The 18,555-nt window shown below is 41.8% G+C and overlaps 1 pseudogene; it reads left to right on the forward strand.

The window, feature by feature from the left end:
- The first annotated feature begins 3,029 nt into the window (after window positions 1-3,029).
- Window positions 3,030-4,007, forward strand: LOC134370436 (heterogeneous nuclear ribonucleoprotein D-like; annotated as a pseudogene).
- The last annotated feature ends 14,548 nt before the right edge of the window (window positions 4,008-18,555 follow it).

An 18,555-nucleotide genomic window follows, 5' to 3' on the forward strand; every position in this document is an offset into this window, starting at 1 on the left:
GGAGGATGTGTTTATGCATCTAAAGGATTGGTGATGCTAAAGTCAGTAGAGAAGGCTGTCTTTGGTGAGTCAGGGTGCAGAGAAAAGGGCAAAATCAAATGCCAATAATTCTAATCATTTTCAAGACTCCTTAAAATGATTTGGTGAGATTAGTTTCCAGGTACAGACTATGATCTGCACTATGTATATAAAGATTCTATGGAGTTTGGGTCCTGGTGGAACTCTCACCAAACCATATTTTGAAATTTCCTGAGACGGGCATTGAAAGCTGTAAGACAACCTTTGGCTAAAGGACCAGCATCTCTGACCAGGAGTGTGGTGGACACTCTTTGCTCTGCTCGGATCCTCTCAGATCCATTTTACCATTTTGCTGTGCCTTTCCCCTGGCTTCTGTGTAATTTTGTCTCCAGGTTCATGCATGCGACTCTCTCAGAAGACTGCCCCTTCACCAGCAGGCCTGACAGCCAGAAGTGCCTGAGGGTTTACATTCCCCTGGGCAGCTCTTAACTAGTGACTGGCAAAGGAGAGGGAAAGCCCAGATCCATGGCCTCAATTTGGGATATACTTGGAGGCATAGTTCACACTCCAGAGTTCTCCTGCAGGGTCAGGCTTACATACCCTTTGCGGAATTTTTCCTAAATCACATTCTTGCTTGGCTTTCCCCCTTCCCTGCTCATCATCCACCTTCCTCTACTTCCTTATAAAACCAATCTTTCTTTCAGAATCTGCATCTGGGAAAACTGCCCTAGGATTAGAAACCATGCCTATTTCCCAATTTGGGTTAAGGTCTGTAAAAGAAAGCCAAGAGAGAAGGGGTGAGGATGCAGCTGGTCCAGAATCGAATCTCTTATTATTTTCCAGGCACAGAAGACTCCAATCCACATCCTTTCTTCCTCTAATTCCCAAAATAAAGCAATAGATGTTTGGAGATGGTAAACTCTGATAACTGTTCCCTGAATAGAAAAGAATCAGCCTTCCCCTTCATCTCCAACATCCCCAATACAATCTGTGTTCATAATATGCAATTTGGAGACAATGACCAAAAGCACAATCATAATCACAGCCCTATCTCAATGCTCTGTCCCCACACATCCTCTTGCTCACCCCAGCGATGTTTACCAGCAGGCAGCTTGCCAGAAAGGAAATCAGCTGTGGGGCTGCACTGTTCCAGGAGCCAGCCCATCAGGAAAGCATCTGTGACTTTTCAGGGCATGGGGGTGAAGTGGAACAAAAGTAGTGTCTGTCTGCTCGCGTCACAGAAGCAGTGTGGGGAGGAACCGCTACTGACCAGCCAATGCCAGTTGGTGGAGCACAGCTTTTTAAGACTAACTGGTTGCTCTGCAGGAAAGACATCCAAGGCATGAACCCCACGACCATGACTCTCTCACTCCCCCTATTTGATGTTTTTTCAGGAGTGTCAGTCTGTGATAAGCTGCACTCATGTGATGATTACTGTGTGTGCATCTGCTGACACTAATGGTGTACAGACTCTCCAAAGTTCAACTGCTTTATAATGTTCCAAAATTAATACCAAGAGCATTTCTGGGAAGAGGAAGGGCACTACTGTGACATATGGACCCAATGTGATGATTTGTCTGAAACTGATCAGCTGCATTTTTACCTCCTTTGTCAATAAGTCTTTGTCTTATTTCTTATGAGACAATCATTGTCACATGGTCCAGTTACTTATGCTGTACTTATACAATAAGATAAGTAAGTTTACATCACGTGAATTTTTGCTTATTGAGAAGAAATCAAATCTCAATAACGATTATTCTTGTTAATTAATGAGGACTAAACTTTAGAATATTTTGTATACAAAGCCATATTGAAAGAAATGTAATCCTAAAAGATGTATCAAATGCCTTAGTAAAATTAAGATACACTATGTTTAGCACTGTCCTCCTTCATTAAAATAAACAATGTTATTTTGATGTAATGGTTATTTGTGATTCTCCATGATTCCTCAAGGATGACTGATAGGACTTTGTAATCACAGCTGATGGGGGCGTATCAACTCATGGCTAATGAATAGATATCATCAATCCATCCATTTATTCATCATTTCCTTTAGTACGTCTCTTTTTAAACAATGCTTCTTAAAATGTTATTTACACTGTGAATTTGTTTTACAAGTTTTTTTAGATTAAAGATGAAAGTCAGTTCAACCACTGTCTTATTAAAAATATCAAGCTAGTAAAGTCTAAATTTACGAGATCTGACAGTTTTATAGTATTTGATATCTATAGAATAGACAATTTGGAGTTTCTAGGATCTATAAGACATCTATAGAATGTCCAACAGAAGAGAGGCTGCCTTTCCTGTGTCTTTTTATCTGTAAGGAAACCTTCTGAGAACCCCCAAGCAGGCTTGCCCTTATGTCTGAATGGTCAGGCGTGGATCCATGCTCTTTACTAAAGCAATCACTGACAAGGGAAATGAACTCATAATAGTTACTGAAGATTAATCCAGATGTGCTCCCTGAGCCATATAAAGGAGAGATGAGGACCTGAACAAGAGCAAAGGAAGGGAGGAATGGCCAAGAGACCAACAGTGTCTGCTTCTGCTACCTTCTCAGGAACCAGCATCTTCTACAAGGGTAAGAGATGGGTTTAAGGGGTGCTTGGCAACTTTTTGGAAGGGTTGCTTGTGCTTGTAAGTGAAGATACAGGGGCCATTAATATATGATTGATGGGTGAACACTCTTATCTTCCTCAGAATCTCTCACTAATGAATCTTCTGAAAAGTCCACCCTTATTCCTTTAAGTTATTTTATCCAGAATAAAAGTACCTATTAAAATGCACGTATAATTTTGCAGTGGGATAGCATAATAAGTAAGGACCTTAGGATATTTTGTCCAGCAACTCTTTTTTAAGCAGCTAAGAGCAAGGCACTGTGTGAGGTGCCATAGGAGACGCAAGAATACATCACAAATAGCCCTCTGTGCTGACAATCTGTTAATCTCTGTGAGCTCTGTGCACAAAGACCACAGGAGAAAGTGATGCTTTAAGAGCATGCCAGGGGGACCCAGACCATGCGCCAACACCCCTCTGCTGACAACTCCACCGCCATAGAGGACATGAACGAGTACAGAAACATAGAGGAATTCTCAGAGGGATGCAAGATTAACGCGTGCAAGAATTAGCAAGATGACAGTAAAATGTTTATTGGAGGCTTGAGCTGGGATACAAGCAAGAAAGATCTGACTGAATATTTGTCTCGATTTGGGGAAGTTGTAGACTGCACAATTAAAACAGATCCAGACACTGGAAGATCAAGAGGATTTGGATTTGTGCTTTTCAAAGATGCTGCTAGTGTTGATAAGGTTTTGGAACTGAAAGAACACAAACTGGATGGCACATTAATAGACCCCCAAAGGGCCAAAGCTTTAAAAGGGAAAGAACCACCCAAAAAGGTTTTTGTGGGTGGATTGAGCCCTGAGACTTCTGAAGAACAAATTAAAGAATATTATGGAGCCTTTGGAGAGATTGAAAACACTGAACTTCCCATGGATACAAAAACAAATGAAAGAAGAGGGTTTTGTTTGATCACATATACAGATGAAGAGCCAGTAAAGAAATTGTTAGAAAGCAGATATCATCAAATTGGTTCTGGGAAGTCTGAAATCAAACTTGCCCAACCCAAGAGGTATATAGGTAGCAACAGCAACAACAAAAAGGAGGACGAGGTGCTGCAGCGGTGGACGAGGTGGTACTAGGGGTCGTGGCTGAGGTCAGGGAAAAACTGGAACCAAGGGTTTAATAACTATTATGATCAAGGATATGGAAATTACAGTAGTGCCTATGGTGGTGATCCAAACTATAGTGGCTATGGCAGATATGATTATACTGGGTACAACTACGAGAACTATGGATATGGACAGGGATATGCAGACTACAGTGGCCAGCAGAGCACTTATAGCAAGTCGTCTCGAGGGGGTAGCAATCACCAAGACAATTACCAGCCATACTACAGGAGGCCATTGGAGAAAACAGGAGGAAAGTAACTCATCTTGCAGGATGACAATGAGGATTGGTCTCCTGTTGGTCTAAGATGATTAGTTTGTAGAAGACTTTCCTAGTGTAAAAAGTACAAATGTGTCCAACTGTATATAGCTGCCACTTAGTTTTTCTTGTTTTTACTTTATCGCTTGCTATCTGTGTTATGACTCGATGTGGATTTGTGTTTATACAAATTTTATTTGTATGATTTCATGTTAAACCCCAAATGAATGCTTCTTTATGTGATAGTTAAAAAAAAAAAAAAAAGAGCACGCTGGGGTCCTGAAGCAGGAGCCAAGGGCCACCCCCTTCACCTGCAACCAGGCAAGCAGCACATGGAAACGCTTCCACACGCGGGGCCCACCACAGCCATGGCTGCCAAGTGCGGCTCAATGCCACAGCAGTAGCCACAGCCACCATGCCGGTGGCCTGCCAGAGGCTCGACTGCATTGACACAAGGAGAGTCACCAGTGGAGAGAAGAAAAAGAAGAGGATGTCTATTTTTATCTCAAAGTACTCTCGAACTTCCCTGTGATTTTTCTTTTTACACGTTGCTTATTTAGGAGAGTGTTGTTTAATTTCCACACATTTGTGAATTTTCTAAATTTCCTTCTGTTATTGTAGCAGAGAACATATTTTCTATGATCTTACTCTTTATAAATGTATTAAGACATATTTTACAGCCAAAAAAAAAAAAAAAAAAAGTGATGCCTTGGAGATGTGGCTGGCTATTGGAGTGCCAAGGTAGGAACTATAACTTCTGAGTAGTGTAGAGGAAGAAGGGAGAGTGGTAGAGAAGGTGGTGTTAGAAGGACTTGGCTTTGAAGGACTCTAAAATAGGAGGTACAGAAGGGATAATAGAGACACAAGGATTCTGCGTTGAGATGAGAAGCACAGGAAGCATACAGGGAAAACAGACAGATCACCTTTACCTGGAGCACAATGATGGCAGTCCACGGTTGAGAAGATGGGAAACAACCCCCAAAGGCATGTGATGCCAGGTTAAGAAGCTTGAAATTTACTACAAGTACAGAGAGGATCCTTCAAAGGTATTGGAAGAAAAAAGTGACTCTTGATCAGAACTGTTGTTAGGGAAATTGTTCTATTTTTGATGGGAAAATAAATGGAATGGGAGAGGTGAAAATAGACTTCAGTGGTGCTAAAGGCATTAAAATTATTTGAAAGGACCTAGCTAATCATATGGTAATTACACATTTTGATATTTGCAATGACTTAGAGAAGAAAAGATGAAGTTACTGAAATGTCTCAGACATCTAAGAGACCATATAAGGGCATTAGGGTCCCCAAAGAGTTGTGTTAGATATGACACCTACTGGTGATTTTATTTCTATGGATTAAGTATTAATATAAAGACCAAGGAGGAAATTAATGTAGTTCTAAAAACTAAGTGGTATATTCAGACTTATGAAACATTCCTCTCAACAAGAGTTGACAGTTCAGCACAATCAGAAAAGTTTCAGGAAAAAAATTAACATCTAGATGGGTGTATTAGTTTCCTATGTCTGTTGGAACAAATTACCACAAAGTTAGTGGCTGCAACAGTGCAAATTTATTATTTTACAGCTCAGGAAGTCAGAGGTCTAAAGTGAGTTTTAACGAGCCTCAATTAAGATGTTGGCAGGCTGTATTCTTTCTAGGTGCTCTAGAGAACAACCTATTTCCTTCCATTCTCGCTTCTAGAGATTGCCTGAATTTCTCGGCTCATGGCCCCCTTCCATATTTAAAGCCAACAATGACTGACAAGTTTGTTCTCACACCACACCACTCTGACACTAACACTTCTGTCTCTCTCTTTCACACTTAAAGGACCCTAGAGATTACACTGGGCCTGCCTGGACCATCCAGGATAATCTCCCCATCTCAAGGTCCTTAAGTCAATTACATCTGTAAATCCCCTTTGCTGTGTAAGGTAACATATTCACAGGTTCCAGGAATTAGAATGTGAACATCTTTGGTGGAGCTTTATTCTGTCTACCACAATGGGTTTCCAAATGTCACGGTGGTCATAGTTAGTGCATGATTTTAGACAACCTGGTCTGACCATCATCTCAAACCCTGTCTTTTTCCTGAAGTTTGCAACTGAAAGAATGGATTAATTTGTCCACAGGAATGACATAGATTGTGGCGTTGGATTAGAAGATGGAAATAAATATTTCTTGATTCTGGGCCTACTTAACTTTTTCTATGTTTCATATTTATTTCCATCTTCCATATTTTTCATCTTTCTATCCTTTCATTATGGCATCTTTCTACCTTTTTATATTTATTTCTTAATTATAAAATATAAAATTATAAAATATTTATCAAAATCTGTATATTTATAAGAAATATTTATGCTAAGCTCTGTAGGCTACAAAAAATAGTTTATGCACAAGTCTTACTCTAACAAACTTCAAATCGTGGCAGCAAAGCACATACACAAATAACAAATGTTTGTACATTGATCCATCATTTGCTTGAAGGGTAGACTTTCTTGTACCCCCCCAGATAAACTGTTTTACTCATAGCCTAGAGCAAGTCTTGGCATCCCTCTGTGCTTTGCTCACAGTGTGCTCTGAATCCACAGGCATGTCCCAGAAACAATGAGTAAGTCAGTTTGGCTGGAGCTGAGGAACATATCTTCCTTCAAAAAAGATGAGTAGGGAGCCCAACTGTTTGTTGTAAGCAGGAGCAGTTGGCGTACTAATGGCCTATCCAGGAATCTCTTGTTCCTGCTTTATTGTCTTCAAGTTTGGTGAGTTAGAGTGCTCAGGAGCTGGCCAGTACTAATGCTTATAGCTAAGCATCCCTTTTGATATTTCATTGCTACCTCTTAACATTGTGTTTTGTAAGTGGTCACAAAAAACAGTATTTTATCATCTTGGAGGAAAAAGCTCCATCCCAGGGAAAGGCCTTTGCCACATGTGCAATTTCAATGTCAATTCCTTGGACATGGTTCCTTTGGAAATGCTTTTGTTCTTGCCCATTTACATTATCTGAGAAACAGTTTCATTCTTCTAGTCTTATTATGTCCTTATTCCCTTTTGATGTCAGAGCTAGGCTGGGTTATTCCAGCTTCTTGTCATGAATGCTTCAACAAAGGTCTTTAAGTAGTACAAGATGAGTACAAATCTCAGAAAAACAGGGAAATTATTCTAAGATGCAGATAGAGTGGTCCATGATCAATAAGATGGTGGAAATGGGTAGGAGGGCTCTTCTTCCCCTACTGCCTCTCTATAAGCATCCCTCTGCTTCATTGATCATAGATGACTTAACACGAAAAATTTACCCTTTAGATCTGCTTATTCCAACTCAAATGCTAATGCACAACTATTTATTATGTTTTCCTCCCAGAATTACAAAAATACTTGCTGAAATATAGGGAAACAATTATGGGGGGAGAAAAAGGTAAATAAATTCCAAAAGCAGTTCTTTGAAAAGATTTACAAAATAGAAAAAGAAAAAAAGAAAACCCTTATGAGCCTGGTTAAAGTAAAAAGATAGAGCAAAAATGTTGGAAATGGGAATGGAGACATAATATAGATACTGATAAAGTTAAAGTAATTATGAGATAATTTCCCTATAACAAAAGAAAAAAAAAAAAAAAAAAGAAAAGAGGAAACCTAAAGCAAATGAATGAATTGGTTTTGCTTACTGTATGGACAAGTAAGCTCTTATTAGACCAAACATGAACTATAGATAAAAAAAAATTCAAGTACTTGAAGGCACTGGAAAGGTAGATTCCAGAGGCAAATTCTGTATTGGCACTTAGAAGAAGGAAACAGCATTGTGAGTTCCCTCCCTTTTTATTTCTGAGGGCAGGTTTCAGTCTATTCCATGCAGAGTGTCAAAAACTGAAAGAAACCCTCAATCTTATTGGCTTGCAGAGCCAGAGGATTCAAGGCAACTATAGCCACAAGAAAGTGAGAAGATCCTTGGGGAGAGCCAGAAATGGAGAGCTAAAATTCTGTGTATAAACTGCTCAGACCTCTGGCTGATTCTGGAATTATGAATACACAGAGCAGACTTTGAGAGTCCTGTCTAAGGCTAAAAGAATAGAACTGAGATTTGAGATGGCACCTAAGTGATAGAGTTTGCATTGGAAATCCAACCAAATTAATTGCCTGACAAAACAAAAAAGTCAACAGTCTTTGGGGAATATAACAGAATGAAGAGTACCTACAACTTAACATTACAACATTCAAGACAAAAAGTTACTTGGCATATAAAGAAACAGAACAATGTGACCCATTCTTAAGAGAAAGAGGGCTCCTTGGAATTAGCAGACAAAGATTTAAAGCAGTGACTACAAATATGTTTAGTAATGTTGTATTAGTCTGTTTTATGTTGCTTAGAACAGAATACCTGAAACTGGGAAATGTACAAATAAGTGATATTTATCTCTTACAGTTTTGGAGGCTGGGAAGTCCATGGTCCAGAAGGCACATCAGGTAAGAGCCTTCTTAGTGGGGACTCCCTACAGTGTCCTGTGGTGACCAGGGTTTCACATGGTGAGAATGGCAAGAGTGCTTTAATGTTCTCGATTGTTCCCCTTATAAAGCCACCAGTCTACTCCCTGATAACCCATTAAACCATTAACCCATTTCTGCATGAATGGATTTATCGATTCACAAGGTCACAGACCTCATGATCCAATCACCTCTTGAAGACCCCACCTTTCAAATACCATAATCAGATTTCTCACCCTCTTCACACTGTTACAATAAGGATCAATTTTTTGTTGTTTTTGTTTTTGGCTGCTGGCTGATACAGAATCTGAATCCTTGACCTTGATATTATAACACCACACTCTAACCACCTGAGCTAACCAATAAGGATCAATTTTCTAATACATGAACTTTTGGGGGACATAGTCAATCCATAGCAGATGTGAAGGAAAACATGTTCTAAATTAATGAAAGGATACACCATCTCAGCAAAAAAAAAAAAAAAAAAATAGAAACCATAAAAATGCATAGAACACTACTATATCTGAGACAAGGAACTTACCAAATGGGATTCAAAGTTGATGGAGATGAAAGAGGAAATAATTTAAAGATAGATCAATAGGGCTGGCCAGTTAGCTCAATTGGTTAGAACACAGACTTGTAACACTGAGGTCATGGGTTTGGATCCCTGTACCAGCCACACACACACACAGACACATGCACGCACACACAGATCAATAGAAATTATCCAATCTGAAGAATGAAGAGAAAAAAATGAAGAGTCTCAAAAACCTATGGGAGAATATTGAAAGCTTTAACATGTGTGTAACTGGAGTCTCAGAAAGAGAGTAGAGAGAGAATGGGGCAACCCACGCACAAATTCTTGAAGAAACGTCTGTAGAGTTTCTAAATTTGACAAAAATAAAAAATGCCCAGATTCAAAAAACTCTGCTGACACCAGGTAGGACAAATACAAAGAAAACTATGCTTAGGCACATCAAACTTCTGAAAACTAAAGAGAAAGAGAAAATCTTGAAAACAGCCAGAGGAAAATGACACATTAGTTATGAGTGAATAATGTTTCAAATGACTTCTGCCCTCTCATCAGAAACTATAGAGGTAAGAGACAATGAGACAACATCTTTAAAGTACTGAAAGAAAAACAATAACAAGAACAACCAGAAATCTATACCAGTGAAAATATCCTTTAAGAATGAAGGCAAAATAAAGATATTTTCAGACTAGAAGCAATGAAGGTAATTTGCCATCAGCAGATCTGCACTACAGGAATGAACTAAAGGATGTTCATTAGATTGGGGGGAAATGATACCAAAGAGGACCTTGGATCTCCAGGAATGAATAAGAAACATCAGAAAAAGGTAAATATATGGATAAATACAAAATATTTTTTCTTCTTTTAAAAAACATAACTATTTAAAGCAAACGCTATAACATTTTAACATTGTCTTTGGTGTATAATATATGGAGATGAAATACATATGATGACAGTAGCATGAAGTACAGAGTGGGGAAAAATAGATCTATGCAGTTCCAACATACAATATGAACTCTGAAAAGACTGTGAAATATTAATAATACGCATCTTAACCCATAGAGCAAACATTTAAACTATAATAATGCAAAGAGGTATAGCTAAAAATCTCATAGATAAATTGAAATATAATTCTAGGAAAATATTAAGTATCCAAAAGAACTCAAGACTGGATCAAAAACTTGTATAGAAAGTTTACCATGAAGGTATTAGGAGAGTGATTAAAAATTTTTATTAGTATGTTACCAGAACTAAATAGTTTAACAGTTGATTTCTAACAAGTATATAAAAAAGGAGATAACTGTTATTTACGTTCTTCCAGACCTCAGAAAAAGAAGAAAATATCCCTCATCTGTTTTCTAAACTCAGCGTAACCTCCACACAGTTGATTTTAGGGTTTGGACACCCATCTTACAGGGCTGATTTTTAGTGGAGCCAGCCTTTCTTGCATAGTCCTTTCTTTTCTTGCTATTTTGAGGATCTATGTACTCATCTCACCTCTCCCTCACATTCCCACAACAATTAGCATTCAGAAATATGGAAATGAATAACCTGATAGCTCATTTTTAAAAAGTTATTTATCTCTAGAGTAACGAATAACCTTGTTTTTCAGGAAGGGCAGAGGGGGGAATTAATAGACACTAACCATCTATTAGGTGTTGGCAAATTCACCTACTCTTCTTCACCACCCCTGAGAGTTGGATAATATGACTCCCTCTTTGGTAGCTGTAGAAACTGAAGGATCAGAGATGCTTTAAAAAGTACAGGGGAAGGGCAACAATAATCAACCACAATGTATATCAACAAAATAAAATTTAAAAAAATATATATATAAAAGCACAGGGGAAGAAACCTTCCTTCTGTGAAGTGATGCAGTTAATAAATGATAGGTGTGAGATTTGAAGCTGGAGCTCTCTGATTCCAGAGCATGTGGTTTTCTATTTCTTCCAATGGCCAGGGGGAGTTTTTGAAATATTTAATTGAAAATTTTCTCTCTCTGTATTCAGTTACTTCTAGAAACTTGAAGAAGCATGTCTTTTTAAAAATCCTAGTGTAGCATCTGCCCCTCCTTCCAAGAGATCTGCCCTTGCCTGTTAAAAACATCACTAGGGTAACATGCAGCCGAATTTTCTAAGAAGTGTGATTTGTTCTTCTGTAATAACTTAGAGCTTATTTCTCCTCTCTGTGCCTTTTAGCCCCTTTTCCCTCATCTCAACTCTGGCTCTCACTAGAGTGGTATTTAGAGTCACCAACACCTTTATTTTCATTCAACGACAAATTTGTAGGTTAACTCTTCTCTGTGCCCAGTACAGTGGTAAGCTTGGGTATACCATGTTGTATTCTTAGCTTCCTGGTGTTTACATTCTAGTGGTGTCAAATAGTTTAATGCAGGGGTTCTCAACCCTGGGTATACAGTAGAAACACATGGCAAACATTTTTTTTAATCCCTAGGCTCCTTTCCAGAGGTTCTACTTTTTGGATCCAGGGTGGGGCCACAGCAGCATTCTTTTAAAGTTCCCCAAACAATTTCAATGGGCAGTGAGATTGGTAACACTGATTTAATGTGTTACTTACCAAAGGAATTGAAAAAAGGTGTTTGAGGCAGGTGCCAAAGGAATACACCCAAATGTGAAATATCAAATATTATGGCTTTTAGATGAAGGAGATACTTTGGAGCCGGAAGTCCTCGCCACCACCCCTTAATTCACACTGTATAGCAACTGAAAGCTCTGTTGATGGCTAAGTCAACTTGGCCTCAAAGCTTTCTGATCAAAATTCTCCCTGCGTCCTGCTCTGCAGATTATATGGTAGCATTAGATACCATTTACTAAAGGCTACCTACACATTATCCTATTTAATTTTACTATTATCCCATGAGGCAGGCATTATAATTTTCATCTTCCAAATGAAGAATCAGAAAGGGTAAATAGCACTCTGGAAGTCACATAGCTAGAAAATGAGACAGCCAGTGTCAGTGTTCTACACTAAACCACAGTGCACAGTGCCAAATCCTAGGGGCCAAGAGCGTGGTGCTGAGGAGATTGGCTTGAGGACAGGGACAAGGAGGAATAATTCATCCCCAGACCTGCTCTGCCCTGTGGCTCTGCAGACCCAGGTCTACGCTGCAATCTAAGATCAGCTGCTCTTGCATGTTGAACTGGGCAGGGCTAAATTAAAAATAACCCCCTTCCTCCCTTCTCAACATCACCACTCTTGGAACACAGCAGCATTTCTGTTTGTCACTATTTTTCCAGACATGAGAGTTGGAGAAGGCTGTTCTTCACATCTCCCTTTCCTCCTTTTGCCTGCTCTGTTAAGACTGCTGGAGGTATTTAGGGCTGGGCAAAATTGGAAAGTGACTGATATGTGTGTTTGTCATCATGACCCTCTGTCTTCTGTACTCTTTTTTTCTCCTCTGTGGAATCCAGACCTTTAGGCTTTTGAATGAAAACTTCTGAATAGGATAAATTCTTTACTCCACAGTGCAAATGACTGATAGGTTCACTTTTCACAGAGACTGTCCCATCTTAACAGGGACAAAGAGTTCAATTCGGGAGTCCAACACATGTGGATTTGAATCTTAGGCTGCCTCCTGGTTATGTAATGCTTGGCAAGTAACCTAACCTGTCTTAGCTTCAATTTCCTCATCTCTAAAAAGAGAACAATACCTCAGAGGGTTGTGATGAGGATTAAAAAGATTTGAGACTGTGCCTAGTACAGTGCCCGGCACATAGTAGGTGCCTGTCAAATGTTTATCACCTTTTCCTTTCACCTCAGTGGCAGAATTTGGCACGGGTAAAAGTGCTTGGGGACATGTTTTTCAGAAATCTTTCAACAGCACATGGTCTCCTCGTTCCCTACCTCCATGGACTGCAAAGGCTTTGTTGAGGAGCACATTGAACTTTTCCCCACTGAGTCTCTCTCTCTCACACACACACTGCTGGACCCATTGTCATGGAATATAGGTGTTTCATGCAGGAAGGTCATGACTATATTTCGCATCTAGGCTTCTTGTCAGCCCTTCCTTACAAGCCCGAAGCCTCCGTGACACATAGGTGTGAAGGTTAATATCTAATCTCCCATGTCCTACATGTTTGGATTCCGCCAGCATTTTTGGAGCAGTAGCTACCTGTCGGTCTTCCTTTCTACAGAGGTTGAAATGCAGTTCCTCTGAACGAAAAGCTGGAGGGTGTGTTCATGCAGAGTGTGGCTGAAATGCAAATACATTTCGAGCCTATACCTTTATTCCAAAGCATTGAAAAGATGACTGTTGTTCCAGAACAATGCAGAGCCCTTAACTCCGAAGCTTTGTGCACAGGTTTGACTGTCATCATCTGTCTTTGTCATTCTTGTGAAACACCCCATTAGACTTTCTACTAAGGCAGAGAAATCAGGCTGATCATGGAAACTAAGTTGTTTAATTGCTATTCCCTTTGAAAGTTTGAAGTGCATTTCTTTTCAAAATTGTTACAGGAAAAGAAGGTTGGATTTGAGGACCAGGTTGAGTAAGCTAAGGACTGAGGTGGAGCCTGCCGCGGCATCAAATTCTTCTGATATTGCAGATCCTGCCCAGTTACAGCAGGACTCTGATTTCACCTGGACTGGGTGTACAGGACTGGGCTGGATGCCAGCCACAGTGATCTGGGTTCAGAGCCCAGCAAGGCCACTCACTAGGTGGTAGACTTTGGCAAGTGCTGTAACCTCTCCACATCTCAATTGCCTCGGATGTCAAATCAGCAACATGACAGTACCTCAAAAGGTCTTTGTGAAGGTGAACAACAGAGTTTATGCAATGTACTATCACATTGACCAGAGAAGAGTCAGCAGGTGCTACTTCCCTTTCTCCTCTCTGCAACCAGGTGTAGTTGGTCCAGAGCAATTACATTTGTTACATCTGATGAAATCAAATTAGAGTGGGCATCAAGGGTAGTGTTGAAAGGAAAGAGAAGTCACAGAGGGAAAATATCCATGTGCGTGTGTGTGTGTGTGTGTGTGTGTGTGTGTGTGTGTGTGTGTAAGCCCCAGTGTTGGAAACTTGAAGTATAAACTGTAAAAAATTCAATACATTTGGATATCTGCCTTATGGTGAGGGGTGCAAACACGAGTGCCAACACCAGCAGTGCTGTTTACCCGGCCTGGTGATGTTAGCTCCTGCCAAACGTCATGTCCACTACTGAGGATTTGATGAGTTAATTCAAACAAGGTTGAGGCATTAAGTATCCTGTGGAGTAAACAATGGGTCATGCATTTTTGAGACCTGTTTTTTCTGGGCCTTTTTTTTTTTTTTTTAAACTAAAGTAGTCTTTCCTGGCTCCTGAACACAGGCCGTCCTCATCTATTTCCTAAGATAATCCATTATAAATTATGACAGGCTCCCCAGAGCCTGGCGGACAGCGCGGCCCAGTGTGCTGCCCAGGTCTCACTTTTCTGTCCTGGTCATCTCCGACAAGTTCCATGCGTGACCAGTCAGGAGACGGCTAATTCCAGTCCACGCATTTTTCAGATGAGCTTCATTTTATTTTTAATTTCCCCACAAATGCACGCCAGGCACAGATTTCGTCAGTTACAGACATAGCTCTCTAATCTGTGCCGCCCTTCCGTAGCTCATCCTACCAGATGAATTAAGGTCCAGTTACATATAAAAGTGATTATGATCAGCGAAATGTCTGCCCAGAGGCCTCACAAAACAGGGCAAAGATTCAAGGCTCTGACGCTCCCCTTCGGCCATCTTGGGGCTATGCACTGTACAAGAAAAGTGACCCCCATCGATGACTTTCCAAAACTTACACTGCCTTCAGATTTTACAGGTCAGTGGCCTCTGGCCACTATGGAGCAGAGAAATAAATTGCTTTCTCATGTCGGGAGAAATTATCTGTTTTCTGTCTTCATCCGACAAGATTTCTTTTCCAGAGAACTGATTTCATCCTTTAGAAAGCTTCCTATTTCACCTCTACAGGCATCTGGCTTTCGCTTAGAGGCAGGTGACTTCTTCCAAATCTTGACATTTGAGGGGCAGGACTCAGCGTCTTCTTTGGGGTGCTTGTTAGGCACATCCGGTCATCTTTTAGGACAGCTCAGGTCTGCGTGGACTCTATTTTCCTCACATCGGCAGGGGCCAGCAGTGGAAGGGTAGGCCCTGCGCAGAGACTCATAGAGTGAAATCAGACCAGGCAGCAAAGGAATAAAGGCCATCTCTATCTCTCGAAAAGTTTATAATCTAATCTGGGGGACAGGAAATACTCCCAAAGGTGCATTTACTCATCCTAACTTATCATCTTGATAAATTGACAAGATATGAACAAGAGCAAGGGAACACAGAATAATGTAGCAGAAAGGGTATTAGGGATCAAGGGGCTGAGTTTTGCCACGGGAGATGTATGTGATCTTATATACTTTTGCCTTTCTTTGGGTGTTGGTCCCACAAATGTAAAATTTAGAATATTCTGGACCTCTCTGACAAATGGCAAAAGAGCTAGGAAAATCAGGAAAGCTTTCTTCTTTTCCACAAGGTTTCTGGAAGAATTAAGCAAAGGCATAACCAGGCTGATCCTGAGGGGGATGTTGCTGTAGCCCCCTGATCAGGCCTCTCACTGTGGATTGTTCCAACTTGCTGTGCAGACCCTAAAGCAGATGAGGCACAGTGTGTTGAAGCCCTTTGCTACGGTTCCTGTTGGGCTACAAACACCTTTGCAAAAGGTCCAACACACTCTCCCAGCTCTGAGCTCTGAGCAGAGCCGGGTGGTGGTGGCAGGGGTGGAGGAAATGCTGCCCCACCAGCAGGAGCCAGCCGTCGGCCTGTCCCCCATCACCCGCCCGGCTGCCCTCTGGGCCAAGCCGGCCTTGGTAGTCACCCAACTTGAGAATCTTTTGAGCTCTTCCTGTCGCCATATGCCCCACCCCATCCCATTCCACCCTCGTCGCCTCTTTTTTCTCCTCCCTGGCAGCCACTCTGTTTCAGATGTTTACCCAGAGTTAGAACGTCAGTGGCCTCGGTGCAGCCTGGGGAGGGAAGGGCACCCAGAGAGGCATCCTCTGGGAGGCTTCTAGGGCATGTGGAACAGGCCTGCTCGCTCTCTCTGTGTTCCCTGTGTGTGTGATGTGTGCGTGTGTGTTTTCACTGGTTGACAGTGGTCTACATCTCTGGCTTGCAATGTCGTTAATCCTAGATTAGCCAAGTCAGATGCCTTTTTTCGGGAACATGGGTATCATCTGTGTTCTCAATGCCCCATCTCAGTGGTCTCAATTTGATCAGGACATCCGGATTTTGTAACATCATTTTATAACCATTCCCCCGGCCCTGATTCCATCCTTCGGAGCTCTGAGGACATGTAACTGGAAGCCACTCCAGTTACTCTCCCCCTCTGTGGTGGAACTGTGTCACCTGCCACTCTGGCATCATCACCCAGGCATGCACTGTCACACTCCCAACCGGAATGTCAGCTTGCTGTTTGAGATTCACACCGACACTTGGTCCCCAGAGGGCTCCTCCCGGAGCCAGGGCAGCCTGCGCTTGGGAACACATAAAAGCACAGGAGTCCCCTCGTTTTTTGGCAGCACTTCAAGCGCTTGTCCAATGAAGAGATCTTGACAGCATACTTGTAAACTCCACAGGCCCCAAGGGCTCAAACACCATGATATTTATGCTCGCGGGTGGAGAGCCAGAACAGTTGGGTTGTTATGCAGACATGGGTCTCTTCATGGGGACAGGCATTTCTGACACCTGTTAATTGGCATTTGAAAGAACTGAACCAAGGGGGGTGGAGGCCTTTGGAGCTGCTGCCAACCTGTACCTGAACAGCGGGGAGTCCAGCAAGGTTTGGGCCCTCCCAGCTGGTCAGAGATTCCCTGGGGGGATGAGGAAGTATAGCCAAGGGTTTCCAGAAAGGATACTCAGAGAAGGAAAAAAAAATAAGGAGGAGGATGAGAAGGAAAGTAAGAGACCAAGAGGGAAAAAAAAAATAGAGAGAGGGTGAGTATTTTTAGATTTGCTAGCACAGAGCTTTGAGCTTGTAGCTCCCTAGTCCCTGTTTCTGCAGCACCAGTTCCACTGGCCCAGGTTGGGACAAACATCCCTTGTCCCCTCCCCTCCTGGGGCTACACGTGCACTGCCTTTGGAGGTCAGCTCCAGGACCACCTCCTCCGAAGAGCCTTCTCTGAAAACCCCAGACGGCAGATCAACTCTTCCTTTTGGGACTCTTACTGAACACAGCTGAGCACTTCACCATTCTTGTGTGTCTAGTGCTGCAGATTCTCAGTATCCACAGCCGATGGATTGGTTTTCTCCCTCTGCTTGTCTTTTCCTCTTTTTCGGTTCCAGACCTCCCCACCTCAACTTCCACTCAGCAAAGCCCCAGATCTGTCCCCACATCACTTCAAGATGACTAACAGGGCTCTGTTCCCTGCACGTATCTCAAGGTTTGGATGGCCCACCGTCCAACCTTGGGTAAGACTAGGTCTAAATTACTTAGTAAAAATAGTTTTTGTACTTCATTATTAGTAGTGCCCCCCAAAATGTCCAGAAAGTCCCTGTTTACGAACTGACATGTGTTCTAAAAGTCAGCTTGTACGTTAGTTGTTTGAATCTGAAAGTCCATAGAAATAACATGATAAATGTCACTCATTCATTCATGAAATACGTCTTGAGCACTCCTACAAGGCAGGCACTATTCTAGGTGCTGGAGAATCAGCAGGGAACAAAGCACATAAAAATCCTGATCCTCAGGAGCTTATATCCTGGTCAGGGGAGACAGACAACCCACAAGTAAGCAAGTAAATTATCCTGAGTGCCACAGAGGGGATAAAGTAGGCAAGGGGATAGAGTCCTGGGATGGGGCAGGGCTTGTAAATGGGGTGGCCCACAAAGACTTGACTTGAGAGAGACCTGAAGGAGTGAGACAGTGGAGGGGCAGAGTTCCCAGCTCGAGGCAAGAGCAAACTTGGTGTGTTCAAGAACAGCAGGAAGGCCAGAGAGTGAGTAATGGCGAGAGAAAAGTACTGGTGGGCTTCCCTAGCCAGCCTACTGGTGGTCTACTTAGCCCATACGAAGTCTGAACTGTAATGCTAACACAATAATAAACTTACACCAAGTGCCTTCTGCATGCCAGGGGTTAGAGCTAGGTGCTGGTACAAATTCTCCCAACTCCCCTTCACCGTGGTTCTATGGGAATATCCCTCTGTGTGCAAGCTGGGGAGTGCTCAGGACATATGGAGCCCGCTCAGGGCAGCCGGGACCCAGGCAGATGATGTGCAAGGCCCAGCAGGTAAAATCTCCCTGTTGGAGGCAATTGGAACATTAGAAGCACCTCTTGACTTGGAGCCTCAGGCATCTGAGTTGTTGCCGAGTGATGTTTTTTGTCCTTGGACAAGTTGCATAACCCTCCCCGTTTTTGATTTCCTGGAGATGATAATGACTATTTTACCTTTTCTGTGAAAATTAAGTGAGGATAGTATACAGGAAAGAGCCTTGTAAAACATAAAAGAGTCTACTGATCTGACTTGACATGATATTAGGTCAGTCATTTTCTGTCTTCTCTATCAGGGAAATTAAGAGGA

The sequence above is a fragment of the Cynocephalus volans genome, chromosome 2 (assembly GCF_027409185.1).
Source record: "Cynocephalus volans isolate mCynVol1 chromosome 2, mCynVol1.pri, whole genome shotgun sequence".
NCBI lineage: Eukaryota > Metazoa > Chordata > Mammalia > Dermoptera > Cynocephalidae > Cynocephalus > Cynocephalus volans.